A 12,686-nucleotide genomic window follows, 5' to 3' on the forward strand; every position below is an offset into this window, starting at 1 on the left:
AGCAATATGAGAGAGTGGTCTTAACATTGATTCGGACTAAAACCAATCACCTTATTGGTAAGGTCGTAAGTGACCCGCATCCCTTGCTGCTGTATGTTCCCAATTATTGACACCCGTTTCGATAGGGGTTGAACCGGATGACGTCATAAATAAAATTTATTTAAAAATTAAAATATTATATGTAAAATACTTAATAACATGTTAATATTAATAAAGGTATATTCATATATATTTGATATTTCAAATATATTTAATAAGAAAATACAAATAAATTAGAGCAATCAAGTAGCAATTTATATTATATAATAAGTATTAACAAGTTTAGAATTAAAATTATGGACTTAATTGAAAAATAACACCAAACTTTAAGACATCATTTATAAAGTATGAAATATTTGAGATATGTTAATAATTTTTAGCAACTTAAGGATCAAAACATCATATTAAAAATATTTTGACCTTTCAAAAAAAGTAAAAAGAAAAAAAAAAGAGACCGGGTTCATTTTTCCGGTCAAACCCGGGTTTTGATCTTATTTGACCGAATTTTTGATTTTTCGATTTTTAGGATTAACTCGGACCAGCCAACTGGTCGGCTCCCGGTTCGACCGGCGATCCGATCCGAGTTTAAAAACAGAGGTATCAACACAAATCAAATAATTTGCAGGCCTCAGCGACAGCGTTTTGCCCCCATGGAATTCAAGCGACATCGTTGGATAGCCATATGTGGGCTCAGATGATAGATCATAGCAAGTGTCAAATTTAACTGGACCATAGTCGAACCCGCTCACGGGAGGCAAGGCTCGAGCGTACTTAACAAACGTATCGCCGACCGAGTTATAAACCTGAGTTGGAGTTATCCTGGTGCCCGAGTCAACTACGATTCCCCGCGTCCATCTTCGCCTATTTAGTAATCTGATGCTGGGATGGATACTTTTTCCCCATTAATAGTGACCCCCGTGAGTTCCACGTAATAATATAGACAACGAGAATCCGTACGCATACCCAAAAAAAAAAAATACAGTACTAGTCTACTCTACTAGCTGCTTAAATGGATGGATTATGGTTTTCCATTATCCATTTAAAGCCTATCCATTTATATCCATTTTTAAATGATTGTAATTGGATTGGATTAATTTTATCCATTATCCATTAAACAAAAATCATTTATCAACCATTTATTTATTTTGCTACTTCTATTCTGAACATTATCAATCCCATCACAGTACAGGAACTCAAAATACTTCAAGTGAGATAAACTTGAAACTGAGAGAAGTGTGTCCATCCATATACAAAATGACACTTTCACATACTCAATCACGGGGAACCCAGAGAGAATTTGGTGAAATAAAAACTTGTCGGTGAAACAAGAATGAGATAAAGAAAGCTTCTGTAGATGTGGAAGTTTGATATCCAATCCACTCTCAAATCTACAGCCACGTAAGCTTAAAACTTTTAGCGAGCTAGCGAGCAAAATCGATTGCGGAACGCTATAAAAATATCTATCTGAGCCCGACAAACTATCAATACAAACAGCAAGTTCTGGAGCAGTCCTGTCTACTGCTATACCAATCCATTGGTCCATATTAGGCATCAACAACTCCATATCAGGGAAGTCAATATACAAGTGAAATCTTTGTACGCAAAAATCTAGTTGCAAGCGCCGACAGATGGAATTTCCAGCAAGAATCAAGAAATCATGTTTTCGCCTTTTTATATGAACGTCACCAACAACTTGCTCTCGTTCTGTGACTGAATTATCATAGAAAAAGTGGAATACAAGACAAGGATAAGTGGACCAGGTGCGATTCCAAGTCTTTGACAATATTGCAGTAGAGGTAAAATCTCTGGCATGCAGACAAGATAAAATGTGATGAATCACGAAATCAGGCAGCCGCGAGATGAAGTCCAAAGGGGCAATCTCCAAACCAGACCTCTCCTGCTCACAGTCCTCTATTATTAACCAACAAAAGCGGTCATTGACCAGTTAGAACTCAAATTTCATCATTCACTCATTTACAAACTAATTCCAACTCAAATATGCTTGATAATCAAAACAGAACCAATTAGAACTCAAACGTTCATCATTCATTCATAATTATACACTAATATGAACTGAAACGTGCTGGATTATCAAAGTTATGCGCTAATTTGAAACTCAAACAGTTCCTTATTTATTGACGATCATACGCAAATTCGAACTCCAACGTGCTGATTCACTACAATTATATGCTAATCAAAATCAAAAGTCTTCATCCACTCATGATTATAAAATAATAATTAGTGTATAAAAAGTCCTGGAGCAATAATAATTACTAAAAAGTCCTAATTACCACCACAATTAATTATAGAACAAATCCAAGTACTGGAGCAGGGACCTTAGGTGTGCAATGGGTTACTTGATTCACCCTGTTCACGAAGAGTTTGCTTGATCCGATATACCAGGTTTGTCTATACAAATATTAACTTTGCGTACAATGGCAAGTAGGGTCGATTCCACAGGAAGCGGGTAGGAAATTATTTCTTTCCAAGTCAATAGAATAAAATTGGGGGATTTTTAATGGGAGGCAAATAAAAAAAATAAGAATAAAAATAAAGCAAACTAAATTCAAAACTAATTCACAAAGCACAAGTTACTAAAAGTAGCAATTAATAAAATTCTATCCAAAGGATCAACTGCTCAGGTACGGTCCAACTAAATGATCATTGATGCAAAGATATTTCGTCCATTCATCACTAGGTTGGTTATAGCTATCAACAAGCTCTGATAACCAGTTCTTCCTTACTTTTTCGACAGTCAAGATACGACCATTGACTGCTTCCCTAACCAGATAACAACCCTATGTACGACCGTAGGAATTTAATTACCCAATTGCATTAACGCTAGAAGAACCCAACCCTAACTAATAAACAAGCTAAGAGGGTTTATTTAAACTAGATCTTACGTTTCCCCAACATAAAGCCAATTATGGTGGTTGTCACTAGGTATCAACTAAACGAACAATTACGGATTCAATTCAGTTAATGTGACAGTAGGCTATTAAATTAAATCAAATACCCGGCCGTTGATATTCAATTAATAAATTACCCAAAAATAATTAATTCAGGAAACGCACGAATAGCAACAAATTGGAAGAAATAATGAAGATTCGATTAGATCTCACAGATATTATGGACCGCGCTTTCGCGTCAACCTTTGGGTAGAGGAGAAAATTAGCCGCTCCTTATCGTGTCAATCCCGCGTGACTTAATTGAATTCATTCAATTATTTGCCGAAGAATTGGGGAAAGGGAATTAATTGCAGTAACGACAGAGAAGGCCCTGCCTTCGCTTTTGTTTTGGAGCTGCGAGTGCAAGAACAAAAACTAATAGAAATTGTTCAGAGCCAAAGTCGAGCGAAAGGAGTCTCGTTCATACAAAGCCCAAAAAGCACTGAAGAAATCTTCCTCTTCTGACCGATGGGCAAAGGGAAATTGACGCTTAACTAATTGATTAGACGTCAATCTCACTTTTTTCCTAATTGCGGCTAAAGAGAAAAAGACCAAAAGCGTCTGACAGATCTTACAGAAAGTAAACTAAAGCTAAGGTATTGATTCCCCCTGAATCTGGCTTTTTCTATTCTTTTATAGCCGCCGTAGGAGAAAAGCATTAGGAACAAGACTTTTTGTCCAAGGGCTCTGATCTTACGCATCTGGTCCACGTAGACCGGTTTTCTTAATTGGGTCTCCTGCTATTGGTCCCGCGGATTCGGCTTTTCGGCAACATCTACTTTTTCTGGCGTGGCCACGCCCTGAGATGAAGGGTCTTCTGAAAATTTGCCTCAAGAGATTACTTTTAACGCCAATAACCTATAATTCATACAAATATGAAATATGAGCAAAACCTCAATACTTAGCACAGTAAGTAGCCAAAATTAGGACAAAATAACAGTGCAAAATGTGCCAAATAACCGCTCTATCATAAAGTAATCAGACTAAATAGTGCAGGATTATTACAATTAAGCAACTGAAGCATTTACAGAAAGAAAGTTTACAAAGAGTACCTGATTCCATGAAGGGCAAGCCGGCAAAGACTTTGAAAAGGCGAACCAGATTATATCAGTAAATGTTATAAAGTTAGCGAGGAAATCAATTTAAATTACGCAGGCCAGAAGAAGACTGCAAATTCCAGCTGACTTTGTGAATTAAAATGTTGAGCAGAAAATAAAGCATGATCATAAGGATAAACAAAAGTACTTGAAAATAATTAATAGCCTCTGTAATTTAGCCCCAATTCCCGGAACATGTAGACAACGGGGGCGAGTGAGAGAATAGAGATACTGGACCACAGGCACGTGCAATCGTTCCTGGCAATTATGTGCATTTTGCACAGCGCGTAACTTTATTTGTAGATGGTGTAACTTACTTTCAACAACGTGTAACTTTAAAACAAAATTTTTTGGGTCCCACACATGTTGTTAAAATCGAGATACAAGATAAAATCTGGACCGTACAATTTTTTTTGGCCAAATCTTGGCTGTGAACAGCTCAAGAGTGGTCCATCTGATGACCGCTCCTGCCCCTCATCCAGAGATACTAGATAGCATGAAACTGTGAATATACGCAGTTAGGTAGTAGACTATTAGTTTCTTCCATTAGTTTTCCTTGATAAAATATTTGTGACTCCGTTTGAATTAACTGTTTTTGAAATATTTTAATGTAACAGCGTATATGAAAAACTTTTATTGTAAATTTTTTTGTGATGTTTTTGAAGAAAGTTTTGAAATATATTTTGGGGTACCTTTTAAAATTAAAATATTTTAAAGATATTTCTTAAAAATTAATACTATCACCCACAACCACAAATAACCACCAACACCACCTCCATCACCCCCTCCTTCATCCTTTCTCTTCCTCCTCTCTCTTCCCTTTCCCTCCCTCCGTCCCCCTCAATCTGGCCACAACCAAAGGCTGCAATCTGGTCGCAGCCAGAAAGTTGCTAGGCAGCGGCTAGATTGCGGCCTCTAGTCGCAACCAGAGGCCTTGATCTGGTCCTGACAAATTGAGGGAGGAAGAAAAGGGAGGGGGTAGTAGTGGTGGGCGGGGATGGTGGTGGGTGGTGGTGACAGGTAGTGGTGGTGATAAGTGAAAAATGTCATATAATTTATTTTTAAAAATTTTTTTGTTTATATTTGTGAATTATTTTTGATATATTGTACAGATGAAATGTTTTTGAGTTGTTTTTATTTGTGTATTATTCTTGCATTATATTTGAAATTTTTGTTTTGGGAAATTTACCAAATTAGTCCCTAACATTTACATAAAAAAATTTTTAGTCCCTAATATTTAAAATATCCAGAATAGTCCTTAACATATAAATTATGTTCCATTTTTGTCCTAATGCTCGTATTTACTCATTTCTCCGACTAAAAATAGCACGCATCTCTCACGTGGGCATATTTTCAAGGGCAAAATTGAAAAACACAAGTTTTTCTCCTCTTTTCAAGGACAACATTTTCGCATATTTGTTTTCCTGTTCTGAAATTAGGACTTTTCTCCCTTTTTGCTTCTGGTCATAGACTCTTTGCTAGCGAACTACGCCTCTTCCAATGAAGAACAAGATCAAGAACAAAAAGATAAACCACAGCTCTCAAAGCCCAAATTCACTGGATTCCTCCCCTCACTGCCACCCCCAAAATCTTCATCATCATTTCTTTCTCACCCATCTCCTTTCCACTTCCCCCACCCCAATCCCACCACCCAAAGCCCCCCGTTTCGTCGACTTCCTCAACCCTAAATTCACATAAATCTAATGAACTTCAAGAAGAGAGGGATGGGCAACAATTGCTAAAAAAATCAGGAAAGTTCGAGACTTTTGGCATCGCTTCCAAAACCATCATCATCTTTGTTCGCTTCGGTTCCTCAACCCAAATCATCTTCCACGTCATCTCTTTTCTCTTCTCTTCCGCAGCCCACCAAAACCGACAATCTTAATGCTTGGGTTTCGCCTCCTACATAATCTGCTAGAAAGAGGGTGGTGGTGGTTCCTTGACGGTCGGATCACACAGCTTTAACGGAAAGGTGACGGAATCAAGTTCGCCGGGTTTAATGGTGGTGGTTCCTTGGGGGATCAATAGCAGCAGCCACACTGGGTGCTTTTCAGTTTGAGGAGAATATACTGAAGTAGCAGCAACAGAAGCTTCAATTCCATATTTACACTGAAAATAATAGTGTTTTTCAATTTTGCCCTTGAAAATAGGCCCACGTGAGAGAGGCGTGCTATTTTTAGTCGTAGAAATGAATAAATACGAATATTAAGATCAAAATGGATCATAATTTATATGTTAATGACTATTCTGACTAATTTTAAATGTTAGGGACTAAAAAAGTTTTTTTGTGTAAATGTTAGGGACCAATTTGCCAAATTTTCCTTTTGTTTTTGAAAAATAGATTTTTGGATTTTTAGTAGAAAAATATACTATGTCAATTTGATGTACGTGAGATCAAAATAAGTGTTTGAAAAATATGATCATGAAAAATATATTTAAAAAAATTTCTGCAGAAAAACTTCAAGGAATTTTTTGATTGGTGCCGAACTTGTGCAATAATAATAATAAAAACCTAACTACCACTAAAAGTCAATAATTAATCTTAGGTACTAGAGCAGGGACTCTAGGTGTGCAATGGGTTACTTGATTCACCTTATTCCCGAAGAGTTTGCTTAATCCGATATACCAGAATTAATTAATTGATAAAATTTACTAAATAGTAGACAGTGGTAAGTAGGGTCGTTTCCTCAGGGATTGGGGATATTTGTCTTTTGAAATTCCAATTGGTAAAAGGGGGATTTTATCAGAATGCAACTAAAAATAATTAAACAATTCAACTAAAAATAAATAATTAACTAGCACGAATACAGGCAGAAATTAAATCAAGGATAGATAAATTCTAACCAAGGATACAACTATTCAAACACAGTCCACTTACCCGATCATTGATGCAAGGAGGTTCACTTAATTTATTAATAGGTAAGTTATAGTCGCGGACGAACTCTAACTACCAATTTTTTCTTAATTTATTGATAACCAAGGTACGACCATTGATTACCCCTAACCAGAAAATACTCCTAAGTACAACCGTAGGAATTAATTTTTCAATTGCATTAAGAACTAGAAAAATCTAACCCCAATCAATAACACGCTACGAGGGTTACTGAAATTAGATTGCACATTTCCCTAATGTGTAAACATACCAGTTGCCACTAATATTAATCAATCAAACAATTACGGATTTAATTGACTAATTTGGCAAGAGATTAATAAGTTGCATTGAACATCGGGCTCTTGACATCCAATTAACAAAATAATCCCACGATAATTCAAATAGACAACGTGCAAATATTAACAAATTAAGGAACGCGTGAAAACTAATTAGATCTCACAGATATTCGGAACTGCGCCGTCGAGTTAATCCTTTACTAGATGAAAGGCTTAGCCACGTCGCATAAATAAATCTCCACGCAAATTAATTGATTGTAAAGGCATCACGTTTTTCACTAGAAAGCAAGAAATAAAAGATATTCTTCCCGTTGGAAAATATTGTCGAACACCTGGAATACGTTAAAGACCAAAAAAAGAAAACTAAAACTATTGCTCCTAAGCTGTCCTAGCCTCTGTACGTTTTTTTTTCTAAAACAATTGACTCCTCCTTCTTATCTTCGTGGTCCCCGCCGAATTAAGAGTCAAAGGGCCAAAGAATTGGAGCTCTGCCGAAATCCTTGTTTTTAGTTTCCTCTTCATAGGAAAACTCCTAGTTAGCAACTTTTCTAATCAGTAAAAGAAATGCAATCCGTCTGTGGCACCCTGTGGGTCAGGGTTTGTGAAGCTCTTTGGAGTCTCCCACGTGTGGAGTAATTTTCTACAACAGGTCCCTCTTTTTAGCATGTTTCAGTTCAACTTCCCTGTAGATAGGTCCAAATACCAAATATAAGTATATATTAATAATTTAAACAATATTTGGCAAGGACAAAGGGGGAAATATTGTTTAAACAATATTGTTTAAATATTATTTAAACAATATTTAAACAATTAACACCCTATCAATTCCCTCCACACCTGAACCATGCTTGCCCTCAAGCATGAGAACAGCAATTGAACACCAAAATTTGACAATGGCTATTGCTCCAACTACCGTATTGCCAAGATACCAAGAAAAATATATATCAAGCATTACATGTCAAGATCAAAGAAAAATTACCCTGGTTAGCTTCAAAACCACCGACTCAACCAATTTAAGACAAACTAATCTAAGAAAAAGGAATGATCGATCAACATTTATCGGCAAATGGTCCAACTATTAACCAAAATCTCAACATTAACTCCATAAATCGGCAAGTTGGTTTTTATCACTTACTAACACAACCTTCACTTTTTCACGCTTTTTTTTTCTTTTCTACTTTTTTTTCAATCGTAACAAAATGCTTAGTCTCTAACCATTGGAGCCTTTTGAAGCGAACTCCGACATTTGTCAGATGAAGGAGCCCGGTTACTCAGCTCCTATCGCTATACGACCTAGTACTCATAGCAATTACTACTTTTTGACGCGAGAATTGACACTTTTGATAAAGATCCCTGATTACTCAGTAGTAATATCTAGCGGAGCACAGTCAATTTTATTCACAGCCAAACAACACAATAACTAAAAATAACACAAAAGTAACAGCAGCCATCCTCAAATTTTCAAACGTGGAGAACTAAAATTAATAATTGGACCCAATCACATGAAAAATGCCAACAATCATTCCCTATATCTAGAAAAATTAACCGAAAAGTAGAAGAGTCAAGCAATTACTGATATTCACCAAAGAGATGCTCCTGAACTTAACCATATTAGCTAGATACACTTTTGTTACTAAAACTCGACAATAGCAGAATTAGAAACAACAACCCAACATCAAAACTTGGTATTCATATAAGAATTGATCACAAAAAAAAAGAAGAAAAGAAAATAAAAGAAAGATAGGCAAAAACAAACTAAAAATAAAGGAAAAACCTCTAGAAACTAAAAACTGGAAAACTAGCACCACAACTGACCTCCCTCCCACACCTAAATGACACATTGCCCTAAATGGGATAAGCCAACAGCAAAAGTAAAGAGAAGGGCAACGGTACTTCCCTGAAGTCGTCAAAACAGTAGAGGGTCAGGTGGAAACTGAGGAGCAAGACCTGCATGGTGCATAAATGCTGCCAAATTCTACGCCATGTTATGCAAGTTGACGTCAATGTGGGTCACTCGAGTCTCCAGTCGCTCAACCATCATCCGGAGTTGGAGCCAGTCGTCAGCCCCTGGGGTAGGATCGGAGGTAGATGGGCCGGGATCACCGCCATCAGCGGGGAAGCGGGCAAAAGATGACTGAGGGGGAGCACGAAGCGGTCCCGGCGGAACAACCTCCAACCCATTGTCACCTTCCCGAACCAAACCCATTTTCTCTAGACAAGGAATATCAAAGGGCTCAATTTGACAGGTAACATGCAAATCATGATTAGAAAGATCAAGCACATGCAAATTAACAGTCAAATGAGTAATATATGACCCAACAATCAGGGGGCGCTTCTTTTTAGGTAAAACAGATTTGAACTGAGAAGCGAGCCAACACCCCAAGTTAACTTTAATGTTATTATGCATGCACCAAATAAAGAAAATTTTCGGTTTAGACAATACATCCGAGCTATCACGCCTACCCGAGAAACTATAGGCCAAGAAACGGTAAAAATAGCGAGACGCCGGGTCCTTCAGATAAGAACCCTTAGATAGACGATGGTCATAATTATCACGGTCTACGGATATCTCCTCCCAAAGATGTCGATAGCGGGAGAAAAAAGGCTGTACATAGTCACATGCACCCTCGGCATACTCACGAGATTCGGCATAGGCTTGATCAATAAAACCTAAGGCTAGATTGAAATTAGTAATGGAGTGGTGGAACTCTTGACCCATTAGTCTAAAACGGATGATAGTGGGAGTAGAAACTGTGTAACCCGTGGGGAGGTTGAACTCGAATGTGGTATAGAACTCCCTAACTAACTCGACAAAAGCTGGAAGGTCAACAATATAAATATAGGGACACCACCCTATGGCTTGGATCAAACGATCAAAGTCAACCCTAATATTTAGAAGGCCCAAGGTGGCGGCGTCCCGATATCGGCAGGGAATAATCCGCCGTTCACAACAAGCAGCATATCGCTGCTTGTCGGTGGCCCTGGTGAAGTTTAAATTACACCCAAAATGTGCAGGGTCAGAAACATGGACGCCTCTTTGCCTTCCAATGCGAGCCCTCCTCCTAAAGGAAGAAGGGTCGTGCGAGGGGTCAGAGGCGGGAATAGAGTGTTGGGGTGGAGGAGGCTGAGAAGTTCTAGGTGTCCTAGACCTAGAGTAGGCTCATGGCTTTACCATGGGTGGCAGTTATCACTCCAAACGACAAGAAACTAAAGCGACCAACAGATGCAGAAACAACACTCCAGATGAGTGAACAACAGCCCCCAAGCAACAAGCAAATGCCCAATAAATATAGCTAATGTCAACAATGCAAGGAACCCCGGCAAAGCAAGTAAATTGAACCAACAAGAAAATCACAGCGATGACCTCCAACAATCACAGAGAATAACAAAATTTTGCTCTCTCCAAAAGCTCAACAACTGTCACCAATTGGACAGTCGAATACACAACTCAACCAACCAAAAATTCTAGCAACTCAGTCACAGAAGCCCAATCACATCGAATTAATAAATTGTATGCAATCTACGATAACCAGGACCACTGGCGTACGCACAAGTAAGAAACAATTCGCACAGGCAACCCAAACCACTGAGATATCTCAACCCCTACCAAACAGTACCGAAAACTAGAAGAAATCAAAATGAGAATCAATTGGCAGGTGCCCCAGACGTACCCACCCTCAATAAGCAAAGCAAGTGGCACAGTAGCCTCCCAATTGAATAAAGAATCACAGAAATACCCAATTATAGGAGCAATAAAAAGTTCAGGTAGTCTAAACACACCAAATTCCCAACAAAGCATTGCAATTTACTGCAATCATAAAAAAGAAATTGGACCTCAGATGATTTAAACCTCGATGACCGCAGAGGTAGTGGTGGGACTGAGCAACGGCGCGCGGTCATGGGCGAGAGGAAGACAGGGTGGCGCGTGCTGCTTGCTTGGCCTGGAGTCGCACTGCAGCCGTGGAGAGAGAGAGACGTCGCACGTAGTGGTAGCGCGAGGTGAGGCGCGTGATGGAGAAGCGTGGGTGGTAAGAGGTGGTGGCAGAGAGTAAGAGACGAGCGGTGGCAGCTCGCGCGCGGCAGTGGCGATGGCGAACAGCAGCAGCGGCAAACGCGGACTGGCGGGGGCGTGGCCAGGCGGCGCGAGGAAGATAATGGAGCTGGTGGCGACGGCATGGAGATGATAGAGGTAGGCGCGGTTGGAATCGTACGAGGTGGGTGGCGTGCGGCTTGAGAAGCGGCGCAGACCAGCGACGGAGAGAGAGTGAGATAGAGAGAAGCGTGACTTGGCGACGGTGTAAGGAGGTTCGATCGAAAGAAGAAAAGAAAGAAAGAAAAAGAAGAAAAGAAGAAAGAAAGAAGAAAAAAGAAAAGAGAAAAAAAATATTTTTTTTTGGGTTTTTATTTAATTTATTTTTTCAAAATTTTTCGAATATAAAAAAATTTTCTTCTTTTTTTTATTTTTTTTTATTTTTTTAATTAAAATTTTTAAAAAAAATTTTTTAACGTCAGTTTTGAGTCGTCTAACACCGTAAGGACACGTCAAAATTATAAAACGTCCACAGGTTTCGGCAGACACTAACACGGCGTGGGCACGCCAAAATTGCACATCCTGATCATAGTGAAGGAAAATATCAAGACCGATTACTACTCAAATAAGAAACAACAAAACGAAAGAATTGAACAATGAAAAGCAATAAAACTAATATTTGGGTTGCCTCCCAAAAAGCGCCTTTCTTTAATATTTTTAGTTAGACACAATTCAAAATTTGTTTAAACTAAGCAAATTGGGTCTTCCAGTTGCATCATCTCCACTCGTTCAACTGGAAATCCTTCATAATACGGCTTGAGACGGTGACCATTCACTACAAATTTCTTCTCCGTTTTCAAATTTTGGATCTCTACTGCACTATAATGAAAGACATTAGTCACAAAAAAGGACCGATCCAACGAGAACGTAGTTTACCTGGAAATAATTTCAATTTGGAGTGGTACAGTAGAATTTTTTACCCGCAGTCGAACGTCTTTCTAAGATCTGCTGGTCATGAAAAATCTTATTTTTCTTCTTATAAATCACCGCATTATCGTATGCTTTATTTCTGATATCCTCCAATTCTTGTAATTGCAACTTTCTTTGAACTCCGCCCTCCTCGATGTCCATATTGCATTGCTTGGCCGTCCAAAATGTTCTATGTTCGAACTCGACCGGGAGGTGGCATGGTTTCCCAAATACCAACCGGTAAGGGGACATTCCAATGAGTGTCTTGTACGTCGTCCTATATGCCCATAGTGCATCCTCCAGTTTAATACTTCAATCTTTCCTATCGAGTCGGACCATCTTCTCTAGAATCAACTTGATCTCTCAGTTCGATGCTTTCGTCTGACCGTTTGTTTGAGAATGGTAGGACGTGGATACCTTATGTAAGACGCCGTA

At 38.6% G+C, this 12,686-nt stretch overlaps 1 protein-coding gene across 6 annotated transcripts in view; it reads right to left on the reverse strand.

The window, feature by feature from the left end:
- LOC113742593 (protein ASPARTIC PROTEASE IN GUARD CELL 1) overlaps positions 1-12,686 on the reverse strand; it is a 67,554-nt gene that overhangs the window by 5,889 nt on the left and 48,979 nt on the right. For 3 of the 6 annotated variants that reach the window (XR_011813512.1, XR_011813511.1, XR_011813510.1), the window contains exon 1: positions 51-122. The exons of the other annotated variants lie outside the window; for them this stretch is intronic. The gene's annotated coding sequence lies outside the window, so the exon portion shown is untranslated. Of the gene's footprint in view, positions 1-50; positions 123-12,686 lie in introns of those variants that run through there. 6 annotated transcript variants of the gene reach the window in all.

Source organism: Coffea arabica, chromosome 4e (assembly GCF_036785885.1).
Source record: "Coffea arabica cultivar ET-39 chromosome 4e, Coffea Arabica ET-39 HiFi, whole genome shotgun sequence".
Lineage (NCBI taxonomy): Eukaryota > Viridiplantae > Streptophyta > Magnoliopsida > Gentianales > Rubiaceae > Coffea > Coffea arabica.